General features: G+C 38.1%; 1 protein-coding gene across 16 annotated transcripts in view; it reads right to left on the bottom strand.

Moving 5' to 3' along the window:
* The window catches only part of HHLA2 (HHLA2 member of B7 family), a 263,843-nt gene that overhangs the window by 121,913 nt on the left and 121,970 nt on the right, over positions 1-19,960 (bottom strand). For 11 of the 16 annotated variants that reach the window (XM_063630628.1, XM_063630621.1, XM_063630625.1 and 8 more), the window contains one exon: positions 8,234-8,317. The exons of 3 other annotated variants lie outside the window; for them this stretch is intronic. The gene's annotated coding sequence lies outside the window, so the exon portion shown is untranslated. Of the gene's footprint in view, positions 1-8,233; positions 8,318-10,524; positions 11,238-19,960 lie in introns of those variants that run through there. 2 more of the 16 variants (XM_063630626.1, XM_063630638.1) reach the window with 1 other exon arrangement.

Below are 19,960 nucleotides of genomic sequence, written 5' to 3'. Positions count from 1 at the left end.
TTTTTCTGTTATTTTCTTATAGCCTAGATAGTGTTAATGTTTTTCCTAATCAGGTAAGTTTTGATAGTATCTTTCCTTGGGTTTGGTATTTTCAGGATTGGTTTGAAAGTACCAAGTTTTCACAGTCTAGAAAAGTTATTTAAATAAATAAGGTATTTAGGAAACAGATCTTACCTCACTTGTACAAAGTGATTAAAAATAATTGTGGATTCTGAGATACGTTTATCTCTTATCAGAGGTTTAAATGTACATAAGGCAAAAGGAGTACAAAAGCTGTATCCACAGAGTAAAAGAGGTACTGAATGGGCAGTGTGCAAGCTTGACACTCAAAGTGACCATGGCAGAGAAATGTATGTTGATTGCCCCTAATACTCACTAGTGGTTATTCAAAAATCTTTGTAAAAAACATATAGATTTGAAAGTCAAATTGAAAAGAATATAACAAAAACTCTCTATAATCAATTTCTTCTTAGCTTTGGAGCCTCATTCCCATTCAGCACCAGAAAAAGTGGTCTAAAACAATAATTCTTTTCAGCCAAGTTCAAAATATTTAATTGCATTCATGTTTAAAGGTACATTTTGAAGCTTTCTCTTCATCCACTGTCTGGGTTTCTGAGAAGTGATGTCCACTAAGCTGTGGGGAGAAAGGGGACATCCATATCTTTTCTAGGTTCCTCTGCATAGCTGCTGGTGCCTAGAGATTTGGTCTTTGGTGCAGACATTGGCCAACGAGGACTCCATCATATGGCATGAGTTTTCCCTGCAGATGCTCCTTGCTTCCCTGGTGGCTTCCAAATATACATGATCCTTCGAAGATTTGACCAGACTATACCAGGGACTGGAAAGCTATGCCCATGGTCAAATATGGCCTACAGCCTGATTTTGTATGACCTAGGAACTATGAAGTTTTTTACATTTTTAAAGGACTGTAAAGAAGGAGGAGGAGAGACAGAGACCATATACGGCTTGCAAAGCCTTAAGTATTTACAATCTGGCCCTTTAGAGGAAAAATTGCCAACTGCTGCTCTACATACGGATCCCATGAGCTGGTCCACATTTCTCTTTGATGTTGTCACTTCTCTCTATCTGCCAGTTCTGTGGTGTTTGTGCTCTTATACTCAATGATCAAGTGTTAACCACCTGGGTTCACAAGGAGCTTGAGTCTTCTTCATGTTAAGCTCATATGTGGTTAATTAGGGGTTGCTTTGGCCTTCTCTAGCCTACTCAGACTTCTTTACCTTCTCCATCCACCTCCTGTGTCCTAGCATTGTCACATGGGTCTGGGTCCTATTCCTACTCTAAACATGAAGCTGGTTCCAGCCCCCTCAAGCCTTATGAAAGAGTCTGTTGTCCACCCCAACCCCCAGGGTAGAGGAGCATCATTCATTTCTCTTATTTCTCAAAATATGTACTACAATACATTAATGTCTAAAATTACTCAAGGATCCATTAAAAGGACAAATCCATGAAGCTGGACCCTGAGTAAACTCAATGTAATTCCCTGAAAATTTCTGATTATGCAAACTAATTTTGACAAAAGACGGGTATTACCAAGTTATCCATTTATTCTTTATACCAGTATTAAAATGTCTGGTAAGAAGGCAAATCATATGAGGAATTTCCTCAACATCACTACATTTGTAGCAAGGGGGAAAAGAGATATTAGCTCTATTAATTGTAGATACTGATGATTTAGATTTTGATATTCATTCAGTGTTATTTCAATGTTATATCTGGGCAACTGACTCAGAAATATTAGGCCTTAAGAGAAATTTATTAGTCCGTTTTGATGCTGCTGATAAAGACATACCCGAGACTGGGCAATTTACAAAAGAAAGAGGTTTTATCGGACTCACAATTCCATGTGGCTGGGGAGGCCTCACAATCATGGTGGAAGACAAGGAGAAGCAAGTCATGTCTTACACGGATGGCAGCAGGCAAGTAGAGAGCTTGTGCAGGGAAACTCCCCTTTTTAAAACCATCAGATCTCATAAGACTTATTCACTATCACAAGAACAGCATGGGGAAGACCTGCCCCCATGATTCAGTTACCTCCCACTGGGTCCCACAACATGTGGGAATTCAAGATGAGATTTGGGTGGGGATACAGCCAAACCATACCAAGAAAATGAACCAATTAATTGTCTTCCTCTTCTAACTCAGTGACACAGGGAAACATAGTCCAGTAAACAGCAGGACCTTACAGTTACCTGCTACATTAGTCATCCATCTTGGAGGCAAGAACACCTGGATCATGCTGTAAATAAACATATAGAAATGGGGCATTACTATAACTAAAATCCCAAATTGTTTGGCATTGACCTAGGGGTTAGGTGGCAAGAAGGTTAGAGGCTGGAAGGTTAACAATCCATATTAAAGAGTGGTGAAACATTTGGTAAAAATGTCACTTGTGACACAGTGGTAGGCAGATCATGTATATGCTTGCTAAACTTGTATTTGTGAGACAAGAGGTTGGAAAAGAGAATTTTAGTTACCATTGACTGTATTTGTCAACAAACAAGAAATTAATTAACTCAGGAAACAATTGGCTGGTTTACAAGCAAGAATAAAAGGAAACGGAGAGTGTCTAGAAGGTTTGAAACTTGCCCTATTGGGAAAGGCACTGCCTCTCATCTCCAGCTGGTAAAAGAGAAAAATGGGAAGGCTTCTGAATAACAAAGATTTATTCGAAATTAGTTTTACAGCAAGAACCACATCAAAGGCATGGCCAAAGCTTAAAACTTCTGAATGATCAATTATCATAGAGCACAGGTCCTGTTAAGGTTATAGCATCCTTTTAAGAGGACAATAAGGCTGAGTGAAAAGAGACAAAGGCTATGATTTTTCCACTACAACCTTGTAAGCTCAAGCTGGGCACTTAATTAAAAGTAGCACAGTCTTGAAAATAATTGTGAACATGTCTATTGGCACATGCTGCTGCTTGGAGTCCAACAGATAAGACCTAATTACATTTATAGTTGAGTCTAAAGAAGCATTAAACTAGACCAAAATTTGATGACTATTTGAAACTTAAAATCACACTTGGGCCCTAAAGCACAGGCTGAGAAATCTTCTTGACTACTAAGAAGGATATATTCTCTCATGCTCTCCTCAGATAGAGCCTAGGAAGATAATGAAGAAGCAAGAAACTCCCCAAGCATGAAGCCATATGCACTGGGGAACAGGGAATTAGGAAGTTTCTCCCAGGAAGTAGAATTCAGCCCTAACAAGAAACCCCCCAGCCTCAGCATAAAGGGCCCTGGGCCTCCACACATGTACTGAGTGATTTCAGAATTGCTACATCCCATTGACCCCAAGTGTCCCATTTTTTTCCCACCTGAAGAAGATTGTTTATTGTTGTTATCCATTCATTATTCTGGCAAAGTATATTGAGTGTGTGAGAAACTGATAACTTGTCATCTTAGTTTATAGGTTTCCAAATAATGAAGAATCACACCTGGACCTGATGTAAAGATTTTATCTCTCATTGAGTTGGGATGTTGGGCTTTGAGTTGTATGTGCTGACTGAAGGTGGCTTTGGGGCGGTCTCTCTCAAGAAAGGATGTTTTGTCTGCAGTGGGGGAAAAAAAGAAGTGACCCGCCTATTTGGTGGCCAGAAGACAAATTAGTGTATTTTGTTGACTATTTGTATCACTCTGCTTTCTTAGAAAATGGCAGGATTTTACTTCCTTGTTCTCTTGGAAATGCATAAGGCCTCATGACTACTCCTGGCCAGTGACTTGTGGGCAATATGTGTCATATCCAGGCAAATTATTTAGTGGTTGGTGCTAGACCCTCCAGAATTATTTCTTCCCTTTTTCTTAACAGCCAGCAATGCTTAACATGATAGCTGAGACATCAGTCCCTGAGCGTCTATGACAAGCAAAAACTCTCTGTTGATCTATACTTGACAGTTCATTTCTCACTCAGGCTTGCAGCCTCTTTTAAGCCACAAAGATCTGGGAAATGTTTGGTAATGCAACATAATCTAATCAATCCTGACTGATAAAAGAACCAATGGGGAAGATGAAGGAAAAGGTAATACGGACCGTTTTTTCTTTTTTTTTTTTTTTTTTTTTTTTTTTTGACAGAGTCTTGCACTCTCACCCAGGCTGGAGTGCAGTGGCACGATCTCAGCTCGCTGCAAGGTCCGCTTCCTGGATTCACACCATTCTCCTGCCTCAGCCTCCCGAGTAACTGGAACTACAGGTGCCCACCACCACGCCTGGCTAATTTTTTATATTTTTAGTAGAGATTGGGTTTCTCCATGTTAGCCAGGATGGTCTTGATCTCCTGACCTTGTGATCCACCCGCCTCAGCCTCCCAAAGTGCTGGGATTACAGGCTTGAGCCACCACACCTGGCCCATTTTCTTTTTTTACACAATCTCTAAAAAGTATAAAATTATGGGCTTCTAAGGACTAGATATTAATGGTACTTAAATTTGTTCTTCCAAATATATTTGCAGGATATGAAATGATGAGAGATTAATATTTAAAATGTATAATGAGACAGAAACTCCATGGCAAAAAAAAAACTGTGCAAAGTATATATCTATCGGCTATTTATGGAAAAGAAAACCCAAAAGGCTAGCAAGAATATAACAAGACGCTCAAACTCTTAAGTAATCAGAAATGTAAATTTAAAAAGATATCACTTTATACCTATTAGCCTGGAAATAGAAAGCTAGATAATTGTTAACTGTTGGCAAGAATGTTGAGGTATGGAAGTCCTCAAGAATGGCTGATGGGAAGTGGACTAGTGCAGTCTTTCCACAGGGCAATTGGTCACTAATATAGTCAAGTGCAGAATCCTTAAAACTAGTTCTGGGTGTAAAAGGTATTAAATAGAATAAAATAGAATGAGACAAACTATTTCTGTAAGTTCATAGATTTATGCAGAACAGTACACATTTTACAAGAACATATATAAAAGAGGATTGACATTAAATTGATTAGAATGTTTGCCAATGACACCAGAGGACAATGGGAGTAAAGAGAATGAAGATAAATGGAAATGATAAAAGCCTTAATGATAATGAGCCACAAATTGATTATCACTACCATCTGCACTAGACATCTACCCCCAAATAAGTAACTTTGTTATTTTCCTCATTTCAGCTGGTTATAGCCAGAAAGCAAATATTTTTTCAGTGATTGTCACATGACAAAAGACTTTAAGCCCTATAAACAAACCCTGAGAAATCGAAGATCCTTTGAGTGTAAGCAAAGGCCAGTAACCATAGGAGAATGATTTTATAACAGTAGTTTGCAGATAAATGTTTAACAACCGGCTCTGGATGGGAGGAGTAGAGACTTGATTTGAAGGGCTTGCTGATTTCTGTGATGTAAATATTCCCATCATGGGCTGATTTTAAATTATCAACAGTTTAACTAACACATGGCGAAATTCTTAAAAATTTAACAATTGACCTTCACAAGCTGGTAAGAGCGTGCTCTAGCACACTGCCTTTGAAACTCCAGAATTAAAGCACGAGATACAGTAATCTAAATGTAGAGCTTGCCAAGGGTGGCACATAAAACACTTAGAGGTTTCCTGTCCATAATCTCTCAGAAGGTAATTCATTTCACTTGCATTGACTCTTTAAACTGAACTAAGGGAAACCTCGTTCATTGTTCAGATTGAAATGTTTACTGCACAAACTTAGACCCCATTGTTTAACAAGGGTCTAGCTAGACCTGAATGAAAAAGCCAAAACCTTGGGTGGTCTATTTTGTTATTACCCATAAGGAACAAAGTACAACAGTGGTATATTGTTACAACTTGGACAAAAGATCATAGATCAAGTTAAAAAGTGCAGAGTGTCTGGACCTACCAGTTTACAAATGCTTTTTATTTCCCTCAAAACATATTGATGTGGCTCACCCGATGAGCCTGCTTGCCTATTCAACAGAATGGGTAATTTCCAATATGCTCCATTTCCAACATTCAGTTTTCTCCTTGTTCTTCTTTTTGGCAGATTCTATTTTTCAACAGATGTATAATTTCTCAGAAAACTATTTTTCTCCACTATTAAGGGATGACAGTACAATCTCCTGAAAGAGCTTTATGAAATTAGATTTGGAAGTATCAGTAGAGCCTTGGTACATGGTACATGGTACATGCTTACGTAACAGTTTCTTTTTCTTTTTAGTTCCCTTATCCTAACCTACCTTTGTGAACTAAAACAATAAGAACAAGAAAAAATAAGAGCAAATTAGTTTCTAATCTAAGCTTTCCTGCTATCTTCTTTGCTAATAGCTGGTTTACTCCTTAAGAACATTTTCTGTACCCCTCTTGAAAAAATATGACACTTATTTAACCTCAGCTCTAACACTCCCATTTCATCAAACATATATATATATATATATATTATATCCTCTTCTGACACCAGGAAATCATTACAAAACCCATTTGTCCAAACTTCTTTTATAAAATCAAACAACTGAAACTTATAATACTCTTCATGCAAGTATAGAATCCATAGATTTAGGCTGAGTGATTCTTAACAAGTCAGGTACTGTAGGTTAGGGGCCATCTTGGAAACACAGGAGCATTTTTGGTTGTCTGATGACTGGGGACAGAGACATGGAAGCTCAGGCATTTAGTATGTAGGAGCAAGGATGCTGGATACTCTAAAACACACAGGACAATCCAATGCAGGAAATACCCTCTTACACAATGTTTTAATGTCCCATGATGCCAAACCCACTACAAGTATAAATCAACGATACTTTACTAGATGAAATACTATAAATATTTACATATATTTATGCAAGAAGTCAATGCAATTTAAGTGAAGAATGTTACAGACAGAAAAGCTTAAATGGGATAAAGACATTATTTTGAAACTTGAATAATTTACTTACTCTTTGCTTTCCATCTACTCAATGTAGTATAGCTTTCCAATTGCATATTAGTTAAAAAGGGTTTTAGTGCAGAAGTGAAATTACTGCAAAAATGACAAGGCAGATTGCAAATACATAATAGATGTGGGACTTCTTTTAAGTGACTTAATGCCAAATATTATTAAACTATCAGAACGCATGGGGATCTCACTACATTTCACTATAATTTTTTTTTAAATTTCACATTTTACCATCTTACATTATTTTTATAGTACAAGGATAAAAATTTGTGTTGTGAAACTAGCATTGAAATTACTTTGGGGTTGTCTGTTTTCAGTTCTTATTTCACAGCTATCCCTGATGGTTGACCACACAATTTCTGTATAGCCTCTTATTTTACTGTTTCTTTCTAATCCACTCTATAATCCCTATTGCCTACTGAAGAATATAGCTTCCCATGCCTTCTTAGCCGAGACTGAACACATGCTCTAATATGTAATGGGATTTCAAAATAGGAGGAGATGTGATACTTTGTCACTATTATATCCTATATCATAATATAGGAAATTTTAACAGTATACTTTTAATGCTGAGCTCATTTGGAAGAACCACATATCCTCATTGTTTCCACTTCAAGTCTATAATTTATTCACACTTTGACTGGGGTTGTTCCCTCTCATCGTATACAAATAAGCCCTCTTCATCTCATACGCAAGAGTAATACTAGATTTTATTCTAGTGTCTGCCCATACCACTTGCGACAGACTAAATGTCTGTGCCCCCCTCTTGAATGGGATTAGTACCCTTATGTAAGAGACCCCAGGGATCTCTCTAGCTCTCTTTCAGTCATGTGAAGATACAGTGGAAAGTAAGCAATCTGCAATGGGGAAGAACACCCTCACCAGAACGCGACCATGCTGGCACCCTGATCTGCCTCCAGAACTACGAGAAAGAAATGTTTGTTTAAGCCACCCAGTCTATGATATTTTTGTTATAGCAGCCCAAATGGACTAAGATACCACTGCTTCAATTTCTCTGTTTGTCTTCTATAGAATGACTTTTGCTCTTCTCACCTACTTACTAAAGAAGGTACTGATATCTCACTACTTCATTGTCTTTTAATGTGATTAAGACTGAACATTTACATATTGGGACACAGAATTTCTTAATTTTTAAAAATTTCTTTTATGTAACAGGCTATTACATTGATTTTTTAAAAACTGTATAGTTAGGTTATATTATTGATAACTTTCATTTTGGCATAGCAAACAGGGCATTACAAAGATTTATTGTAAGGGAGCATTGAGTCTGATAGGACTGAGAACCATAGATTTAAGGGAATCTTATAAACATGAGCTCTCCCAGGCTTTAAAGCAAATTCCTTACCAGTGAGGCCGATCCTCATTTTGTAAGATGGAGGCCAAGTCAGTGATTCTCGGTGTTTGAACAGTATCTTTGCCTTAAATTCTCCTGCATTGCCAAGAAAATAAACAAAAAAATGCTGTCCTTCAGTAGTTTTTAAGAATAAAAAATATAAGTGACTACTACACATCAATTATAATGTCTAAAATTTAAAACACACACACACACACACACACACACACACACACACACACAAAACCAATTGCTGGTGAGGATCTGGAGCAATAGGAACCCTCATTCACTGCTGGTAGAAATGCAAAAAGGTACAGTTATTTTGGAATACAGTTTGGCAGTTTCTTACAAAGTTAATAGTCTTACCATACATCTAGCAATCATGCTTATAGATATTTACCCAACTGATTTGAAAATTTATGTTCACACAAAAATCTGCACATGAATGTCTATCGTAGCTTTATTCATCTTCACAAAAAACTAAAGGCAACCAAGATGTCCCTCAATTGTTGTTGGACAAACAAGCTATGGTGTGTCCATATGCACCATATTGGATATTGTGAATATTAATTTTATAAATATTAATCAGCGATTAAAAAAAGGAGATCTCAAACCACACAAAGACATGGATGGATCTTAAACACACATTACAAAGTGAAATAAGCCAGTCTGAAAAGGCTACGTATCATATGATTCCAATTATATGACACTCTGGAAGAGATAAAACTATATAGACCATAGAGAGAACAGTGGTTTCCAGAAAGGAGAAGGCTGAATAGGTGAAGTGCAGGAGATTTTTTTAGGGCGTATGTTCTTTATGATCACGTAATTGTGAATATCTGATATTGCACATTTATCAAAACCCATAGAACTTTATAGCACAAAGAGTAAACCTTAATGTATCCACATTTTAAAAAAGCATTTAGAAGGTCAGGAAATCCCAGGACAGAATGCAGATGGTGATAAAACAATCCAATTGTATTACAAATATATGGAACGATCTCACTGAAGAGGGTGAGGAAATAGGTGTTGACCTAAGTAACTTTGGAAATGAGTGGAGTCTCCAACACTAAAGCAAAAGTTACCGTACATATGCACTGTACTCTAGTTAGTAAAGTTATTTCCTACTGGAGTACAGCCTAACAATTCTGATACCACTACACATGGATACTAGAATGAATAAGTAAATAGATGGTAGATAACAGGAGTCAATTTTCTCAGTATTGGGAATTTACAAGTAAGCAAAGAAAGGAAGATAGAATGATCCATGTGGCAATAGAGTGGAAGACACCAGTATCAGTATAAACTCATGTTTAGCTTAATATAAATATAGATGTTTGCATATAAAATATTTATTGAAACGTATATGAAAACTTTAGTACATGGGTTAGTGTATTTTCTTCCTCTGTGGACTGATAGAACCTAAAAGCAATGACACCTCAATAACAATGAGCATGCCTAGCACCCAGATCTTGGTTTCTGACACCATTCTCCAATAAAAGAAACAGGGGCTCCTTGGAGAAATTGCTGATGCTAGCACTAGGATAGGAAATGTCCAAGATAAGCCTGGCCTTAAATGTAAAATATAAAACGGTAAAACTTTTTAGGAAAAAAATATGATAAACTCTTCAGGAGCTAAAGCTAGGCAAAAAGTTCTTGAGCTTGACACTAAAAGCATGATTCCATGAAAAAAAAAAGTTTCAAATTGGGCTTCATCAAAATTTAAAACTTTCACCCTGTGAAAAACTCCATTAAGAGAGACCAGGCACCACTGTGTAATACCAACACTTTGGGAGGCCAAAGCAGAAGGACTTCATAAGGACAGGAGTTTGAGACTAGCCTGGGCAACATAGTGAGATCCCATCTCTACAAAAAATTTTAAATTATTAATAGCTGGGCATGGTGGCTCATGTCTGTAGTCCCAGCTACTCAGGAGGCTGAGGCAGGAGGATCTCTTGAGCCCAGAAGGTCAAGGCTGAATTGAGCCATGATCATGCCACTGCACTCCAGCTTGGGCAACAGAGTGAGAGCCTGTCTTTAAAAAAAGAGAAAGAATAAAAAACCAGTCTACAGGCTGAGAGAAAATATTTGTAAAGCACATTTCTGGCAAAGTACTAGTATCTTGAATAAATGCAATAATAGTGAAAAAGCAAAGACTACAATGAGACAATGAGCAAAAGACATAAAAAGACACTGCATCCAAGAGGATATACAGATATCAAATAGGCCCATGAAAAGATGTTTAACATTATTGGACATCAAGGAAACACAAATTAAAATCACAATGAGATATCACTACACACCTTTCAGAATGGCTAAAATAGAAAATGATGACAACACCAAACGCTGACCAGGATGTAGAGAAACTGGATCATTCATACGTTGCTGATGAAAATACAAAGTGATGAGCAACTCTTGAAAACAGCTTGGCAGTTTCATTGAAAACACAACATGCAACTATCAAATAGCTCAGCAATTGTGCCCCTGAGCATTTATCACAGATAAATAATAACTTACAGTCACACAGAAATGTATACAGTAGTGTTCCTAGCAATTTTATGTATAATAGCCAAAAATTGGAAATAACTCAGATATCCTGCAATGGGTGAATGGTTAAATAAACTGTGGCACTTCCACACCATAAAATACTACTCAGCAATAAAAAGGAATCAACTATTGCTATCTACAGCAACCTGGATTAATCTCCAGAGAATCAGGTTAAGTTTAAAAAGCCAGTCCCCAAAGGTTGCGTACTGTATGAGTCTATTCACTTAACATTTTTTAAATGATAGTTTATACAAATAGAGAACAGCTTAGTAGTTGCCAGAGGTTAAGTGGTATGGGCAGGAAGGTGGATGTGGCCACAAAAGGTCAGCATGGGGGATCCTTGTGGTGATGGAAATGTTTGTATTTTGACTGTATCAATGTCAATAATGTAGTGACAACATTGTACTACAATAGTTTTGCAAGATGTTACCATTGGGGTATGCCAGGTAAAGGGTATATCTGATCTCTTTGTATTGTTCTTACAACCGCATGTGAATGTAAAATTACCTCAAAATTAAGTTTAATTCAATAAAAGAATTTCACTGAAGGGCTGGGGAATGGAGTTTTATTTGTATAATTATTTGTCTAATTTGTATAATTACTACATAAATAATTCTGTTAGGGGCTGCTATATTATCCAACTACTGTGGTATGGAAGAAGTATGGTAATGTTCACTTTGTAGTAGAAAGATTATGGCTTTCTCATTAGAGACCTTGTGTCAAATTCATCCCACCACATATCAGCTGCGTGACCTTGGGCAATCTGGGCTTCAGTGTCCTCATCTACAAAGCACAAGATTTCTTTTAAGGCTTAAGCAAGGTAATATCTAAATTAGATACATAAAACACTGTACTTTGAACCTTAGCACTATGCCTCACACATAATAAATTCTTAAATGCTAGCTGTCATGAAGGAGAGAGAATCAAAACAATTACTTAGCAAGCAACTGTTTCCTGTGTTCTCTATGTTATACCTGATAAGTGATTATTAAACAGATTCTAGGACAAGGTGTAAAAACGAGAAACTCAACTAGGCATATTACCCACACAGTGAGTAGGTTTGTTCACTTAGGGGGTATCAGTCCAATGACCACAACCAAGGAGGATTTAATAAGGGGATTTTATTACTTGTAACAAGTAAGGAGAACACTGGGCATTAGTTCCCAAAGCAGTGTTTCCCCAAGCTGGGGGCTGGATCAGGTTTTATAAGCATAGCGTAATGAGCTGTGACCTGATTGGATCTTGTAATGAGGTGATGCCAGGGGGTATGATCTGACTGGATCCTGCCATGGGGTGATGCAAAAGCTTGATCTGTTTGGATCCTGGATCTGCTTATTTATTTAGTTCCCACTCCTTGGTCCAAGTACTTAGAGGTTCCTCCTGTGGTTACATACTTGGTTCATCTGGGTATGCTCAGGTTGATTGACCTAAGGGTCCCTGGCAACTGAAAAACAATTTACAACATTGTTACGTAAAAGTTGAACCAGACTGGTCTGATGTAGCTACACATCCCCTCTTTTATATATCCATTCCTCAATCTTGAGGGAATATGAGATATGACTACTTTAGCCACTTCCTACTGATTAGGGGTATAGACCTTGGTCAGAGGAATGAAATTGTTTAGTGCCCTGGTATCAGACTTACATTTCAGATGTTGTTTTGATCTGGTTGTAGGTAAAGGCATAAAGAGTTAACAACATTACCAGTTCCAGAGAACAAACAGAACCCCAGGTCTTATAGCAAGTTTCCACCCAGGTTCCAAATCAAGACTGTCTATGCAAATGTAGGGTTGAAACTTGAAACTAACTTAGTTCTGATTGGTCAATATAGCTGAGCCCTGATTAGCCAACTCGGGTGAGCTTTGACTGGTTTAGGTGAATCCTGAAAGCCTCAAAGTTAAATGCTGCAGGCTTTCCAGGAACTCAGAGCATGTATGTCACCCCTACTTAATAAATGGCTGCTTTGCTCTATTTTAAATGGAGGCCCAGTTAGCCACTCAGGATCCATCTTGAAGAACTGGCTTAAATCTGTTGGTGGACCACATTGCATCATATGACAGTGCAGAAGTAGTTGGCTACCTGCTTCAGGTCCATCTGGTCCCTTTCAGGGATCCTAGAGGCAGGGCAGTGGCCAACTGAACAACCAGACCCACTTACTTATGAGAGGCACTAAGCTACCTATTAAATTTGAACCAAAGTCTCTTGGGTTGTTCTGATTTCCAGCTGGAGTGAATTTAAAGTCTCAAAGATTGCATGAGCAAGATCCTGGTGGGGGTCTCTTACAGACATCTGTTAAAACAGGCTAGAACAATTTTAAAGAGGAGCTAAATGCTTAGCTCAAATATAAGGGGAATCATTAAGACTTGTAGGGTGAAACACAGAAGAAATCCTATACTGGGAGAAATCCTCTGAAAATATCTCGACATTGGAAATTGTACCCACCAGGTTCAGCTAGGAGGCTCCCTGAAGGTGTCCCTTTCAGAGATTTGGCTCGCTGTAGGCCTTAAGTGTTCCCAATTAAACCTGACTGGAAATATTTGGTACAGCAGCAAGTGTTAGCAACAGCACAAACACCACCCTGTGCAGTGAGGTGATAGTCGATAGCAATGTGGTTGTCTAAGCATCTCTGCTGTGTCCTGATGGCTTGGGTGGTGAAGTGGGCAACCCTATTAACAGTGCGGGAAACGTTTCTGACCATATATCCATGGCAAACAAAACCTAGTACAAACCAGGACCCCAGAAGCCTTCCTAATCTAGCTCCTTCACTAGAGTTAACCCCTCTGGGTAAATTGCACCCTTGAAAGTGGCCCCAATTATAATCTGCAGGGTTATCATTGGTGTTGGATTGTACCCCAAAACTCTCACACAGCTCTTGGAGAGCAGGGTGGGTAGCATTGGTGAGGTCAACTGAATAGATAGGAACTTGGGTAAGAGCTATTTCTATGGCCAAATCTCCTGGTGAGGATAACTTAAGTATTATTTCCCCCTTTTTGGGAGAAGAAAATGTGGGCCTAGCAGGTTTCCAAGAATGTTCGCATGGGTGAAGGAAAACTAAAGAAAGGGTCTCCTTCTTTCAGCCGTGGCATGCTGAACACTGCACAGATATTCACCAATAGGGCTTTATTGGTCCATTGGTCTGTTTCTCTAGTCCAGAGGACTGGGGGTAGTAAGCACAATGGAGATGCTAATAAATAGGCCAAATTTTGCAACATCTGAATAATTTGCCCTGTAAAATAAGCTTCTCAGTCACTATGAAGCTCTCAAGAATTATACCAGGTTGGTATAATTTTTCCAATAGGGTCTTAGCTGCTGCCATGAATGTGGCCTGTTGATACTGGCCTTTTACTTTTGGCTAAAAGACATGCCCTGGTAAGAGCATGCAGTTCTGCTTGTTGGGCAGAGTGGGCATGAGGAAAGTTAAATAAAGTGGTAAGATTAAGCAAGTTACATTGGATGCTGGTAAGGCGAAGTGAGGAGAGAAAGTAGTTTTCTTGACAGCTTGAGATGTAAATTGAGGAGTGCTTCAACAGAGCATAGAACGTAGACAGTCAGGGGTGGCCCCATAACTATCTTTGTGGCTTTTACAAAGGAAGGGACAGCATCAACTGCTTTGAGACAAGGAGACCCTAGTATCCTGAGTCTAGCTTGTCCCCAGTTCTGAAATCTAATTCCTCTAGTTGGTCAGGTTTAAAAAGGGGAAATCCCCTGAATGTCCCTAGAGCATTCCTAGCCTGGATTGAGGGAAGAGTGCTGGGGGAGTTCATCAGGAATTAGTTAAAGCCAAATATTAGGGGAACTCAGAAGAATTCAGGATCTAGTCCAGTCTATGGGCAGATAACAAGGACTTAAAGACAATGCACAGGGTTACAATCTACTAACAAGTGTACTTTTGCTTTCCTTAGAAACATAACTGTTTCTCTCCACATTGATCATATAGGAAATCTCAGATTTAGGACTTCTTGCAACTGGAAATCCAAACCAAGGCAAGCTTTAGATTTTACTTACGGTTTTAAGGTTCTTGGGCCTGCTAGGAAGTGACAGTTTTCATTCACACACTGTAATGCTGGGAACTCTTGAAACCAGGCATTTAATGTACATTTTAAAATGTGACATTTCAGTCCAAACTTTAGTAATATAACCAATGTTTCCAATTGTATCCTGCTTATAAAGAGAGATATTTTTACTGGACTTACTAAATAAAAATAAGAATAATAAAGAGAGATTTTTTTTACTGGACTTACTAAATAAAAATAAGAATACCCACAATTTTGTAGGAGTCAAGAAATCAGGTAGAGAAAAAAAAATGCTTCCACCATTGTTCACAAAGGATACTTCATCCAATTATTGCAAACTATAGAGAGCTTATGACAAAAAAATTCCTTGAATCTGGAAAATGAAACATTTAAGTCATAAAACATTATCCTTATCAATTACTTAATTTCATGTCATTAATTTTGTTTTGCTCAATCTTATTTGGCAATTTTGGACTACAGCCAATTGCAAATACTTCCAGAGAAGAATTTAAAACAATAAACTGTGGTTGACAAAAACCTAGAACAGACATATTCAGAGATCTGATGAGAATTTACAATTGACAAGGAAATTTACATATTTCTTTGGCATGCAACCATCCAATACCATAATCATAATTATGACATGTATCTTGGCATATCAGTATTTTAGGAATCTCATACAATTTCACACCTCTTAATAACACACTTACATAAATATAACTTGAAGTTAAGCATCATTCCTTATTTGACAGCACTTCGCATATTATTTACCAAAGAAGTCTAATCATTTAAAACCTCCACAAGGTGAGAAATAAACTCTTTGAGGCTCTCCAGGGGGCCCACCTGGAAAAATCTCAAAGTTAATTTTAGGCTAAGAGGCTTGAATTCAGATTTGGATCCTGGAAAATCTGCCAAAGATGTAAAAAAAAAAAAAAAAAAATCAAAATACTTCCTTCAACAGAATCATACGTTGCTCCTATATAATAGTTACTCATTGAACCAGAGTGACAATCAAAAGACTTCTATAGCAATACAGAAAATTACATGGATGTAAAAACCTTAACCCTTTCAAAAGCTCAGTTTTCCTAAACAATCTTTGCTTTTTAGGCCAGTAACCTTGAGCAGGGTAATACATTTAGTAACAGCATAGAAGTTCTGGTTACAGGAAACAATTCAGACACATTAAGAGAAGACTAATACAAAATCAAATTATACTGGAATAAAACATTGCTTTTCTAAGACCTTCAAGATAAACCTGAAACCAGGGAAAATAGACAGTTCTCAGGAAGGAATGTGACAGAAATAGAAACTAATTCATAATTCAGAGAAAGGCTGTTAAAGAAACAGATTTCAGAATTAAAAATCAAAACCTCTCCCAATCTTATTAAGAACAAACCAATATTTTAAGAAACCCCTGTTTTAATATAGGAGGGCCAAAATTTTAAGTTCTGTATCAGTGTGTTTTAACATCGAAGTTCATTGTTTAGTAAGACTGTTAAAAATAATTATTTTACTTATAGCCAATTTAATCAAACCTCAAATTTCTTTTCAGAAACTTTCTTTTTATAAACCTTATCATTACTTAGTCACGTGGTCAACAACATGCTTGGACTTTCTGCCTTGCCTTATACTTTATCTTTCTTCAATAACGAGTCATTTCACACAAGGACAAAGATTTACTACATATGATTCTTCCTCATACAAACTATACATCTTCACATTTATAACTTTCTTCACATCTCTCTCTCTCCTATTTGCTGGCTCCCTTCTATCTTGTTTCTAATTTCTTCCTAAATCCATATTTTAGACCTCCCTTTAAATAACTTCCAAATAAGACAAAATTACTCTTTTTCTCAATAAAGAACACATTTTATGTCTTTCTCATAATTTTTTCTTATTAATAACACATCTTACTTTTGGCATACCTCATATATAGAATCATAAATTAGTTAGAATTTTTTAAAATTCTCAGTACTCCTAAATTTTATTAAAAACACAGTAAGCACAAAAACTTCAATTGTCTGTGTATATTTTGTGTATAAAATATATTAGTATTTTATACACAAAAACCATTTTATGATTTTTAGAAAAATATGTTTTCCTTTAGCATAATTTTTATGCATATTTATAGGCCCAAACATATTTAGTCTTTGTATTAGTTTGTTCTCACTCTGCTAATAAAGACATACTTGAGACTGGGTAATTTATAAAGGAAAGAGATTTAATTGACTCAAGTTCAGCATGGCTGGAGAGGCCTCAGGAAACTTACAAGCATGGCAGAAGGGGAAGCAAATGCATCCTTATTCACATGGTGGCAGCAGGAGAAGTGCTGCACAAAAGTTGGGGAAGCCCCTTATAAAACCACCAGATCTCATAAGAACTCACTCACTATTAAGAGAATAGCATAAAGGTAATCAAACCCATGGTTCAATTACCTCCCACCAGGTCCCTCCCACAACATATGGGGATTATGGGAACTACAATTCAATATGAGATTTGGGTGAGGACACAGCCAAACCATATCATTCTGCCCCTGCCCCCTCCCAAATCTCATGTCCTCATGTTACAAAACATAATCAAGCCCTTCCAACAGTACCCCAAAGTCTTAATTCATTTTAGCATTAACCCAAGAGTCTAAGTCCAAAGTCTCATCTGAGACAACACAAGTCCCTTCTGCCTATGAGCCTGTAAAATCAAAAGCAAGTTAGTTACCTCCTAGATACAATGGGGGTATAGGCATTGGGTAAATACACCCATTCCAAATGGGAGAAATTGGCCAAAACAAAGAGGCTACAGGCCCTAGGCAAGTCCAAAATCCAGCTGGGCAGTCATTAAACCTTAAAGTTCCAAAATGATCTCCTTTGATAGTATTACATCCAGGTCACACTGATACAAGAGGTGGGCTCCCACAGCCTTGGGCCATTCCGCCTCTGTGGCTTTGCATGGGGTAGCCCCTGCTCCCAGCTGCTTTCATAGGCTGGTACTGAGTGTCTGCAGCTTTTCCAGGCATACAGTGCAAGCTGTTGGTGGATCTACCATTCTGGGGTCTGGAGGACAGTCGCCCTCTTCTGATAGCTCCACTAGGCAGTACCCCAGTGGGGACTCTGTACGGGTGCTCCAATCCCACTTTTCCCTTCTGCACTGCCCTAGAAGAGGATCTGTGTGAGGGCCCTGCCCCTGCAGCAAACTTCTGCCTGGACATCCAGGCATTTCCATACATCCTCTGAAATCTAGGCAGAGGTTCCCAAACTTCAATTCTTGACTTCTGTGCACTTGCAGGCTCAATACCACATGGAAGCTGCCAAGGCTTGGGGTTTGCACCCTCTGAAGCTACAGCCTGAACTCTACCTTGGCCCATTATAGCCATGGCTGGAGCAGCTGGGATGCAGGGCACCAAGTCTCTAGGCTGCACACAGAACGGGGCCCTGGGCCTGGCCCAGGAAACCATTTTTTCCTCCTAGGCTTCTGGGCCTGTGATGGGAGGGACTGTGTCAAAGTCCTCTGACGTGCCCTGGAGACATTTCCCCCATTGCCTTGGTAATTAACATTCAGCTCCTTGTTAGTTATGCAAATTTCCACAGCAGGCTTGAATTTCTCCCCAGAAAATGGGTTTTTTTTTTTCTATTGCATCATCAGGCTGCAAATTTTCCAAATGTTTATGCTCTGCTTCCTCTTGAATGCTTTGCTGCTTAGAAATTTCTTCCACCAGATACTCTAAATCATCTCTCTCAAGTTCAAAGTTCCAAACATCTCTAGGGCAGGGGTAAAATGCCACCAGTCTCTTTGCTAAAACATAGCAAGAGTCACCTTATTCCAGTTCCCAACAAGTTCCTCATCTCCATCTAAGACCACCCCAGGCTGGATTTCATTGTTTTGTCAAAGCCATTCAACAAGTCTCTAGGAAGTTCCAAACTTCCCCACATCTTCCTGTCTTTTGAGCTCTTCAAGTCTATAGGAAGTTTCAAACTTTTCCATGTTTTCCTATCTTCTTCTGAGCCCTCCAAACTGTTTCAATCTCTGCCTATTATCCAGTTCCAAAATCACTTCCACATTTTTGGGTATCTTTACAGCAGTACCCTACTCTACCAGTACCAATTTACTGTATTAGCCTATTTTCATGCTGCTAATAAAGACATACCTGAGACTGGATAATTTATAAAGGAAAGAGATTTAATTGACTCACAGTTCAGCATGGCTAGGGAGGCCTCAGGAAACTTACAATCATGGCAGAATGGGAAGCAAACACATCCTTCTTCACATGGCAGCAGCAAGGAGAAGTGCCAAGCAAAAGCAGGGAAAGCCCCTTATAAAACCATCAGATCTCATAAGAACTCACTCACTATCACAAGAACAGTATGCCCCCATGATTCAATCACCTCACACCGGGTCCCTTCCGTGACATGTGGGGATTATTGGAACTACTCAAGATGAGATTTGGGTGGGCACACAGTCAAATCATATCAGTCTTTCTATAAAATATAAGAAGCCAATCAGCAATTTGTTCCAGTTTTTGTCTAATTTGGAACTGAGCCATAGATTCAATGAGTATCTATTATTTAATTTAGGATTTCAAATTACATAAAAATTTATTTATAGATATTTATCCCATTTACCTTTACCTAATTTATTTGTTTTTAGCAGTTTACCTAGATTACTTACGAGAGCTGACACATTAGACAAAGCTAGTCATCATTACAAATTATGTTAGTTACCTTATATAACTGCATATCAGGTAAGTGTCATGAAAGTAAGAATCTTAAAGTTAAATTTCAAAAGACAAACATCCCCATCAAACCAACAGTTTTATTAAGACTTAAGACTAGTCTTATTCTCTAAATGATTACCCAGGCATGTGAACTTGAAAAGCATTGGCTTTTATTTGTTTAGTTTAGAAGTACTCATTTTTTTATATGCCAATTTGGTACCATAGACAAATACAGTCAGACCTGTACGTACCACCAGATGTAAATAATGATCTTGAAGGATTAATTTTTTAAAACTTTAACCACGGGTTAGGTACAACTCCCTACTTTAAAGGACAGTTAGATTCAAACTGTGTCTCTGTCAGACTAGCAATTTTAGCTGAAATTCATCTATCTCACATGGCTGAAGCCCTTCATCAAATTTTAGAGAGAACAGGGTAGCAAAGTAAAGAGGCAGAGCAGCAGGAAGGGGAGGCT

Source organism: Symphalangus syndactylus, chromosome 21, assembly GCF_028878055.3.
Source record: "Symphalangus syndactylus isolate Jambi chromosome 21, NHGRI_mSymSyn1-v2.1_pri, whole genome shotgun sequence".
Classification (NCBI taxonomy): domain Eukaryota; kingdom Metazoa; phylum Chordata; class Mammalia; order Primates; family Hylobatidae; genus Symphalangus; species Symphalangus syndactylus.
This window is presented reverse-complemented; position numbering and strand designations above follow the sequence as displayed.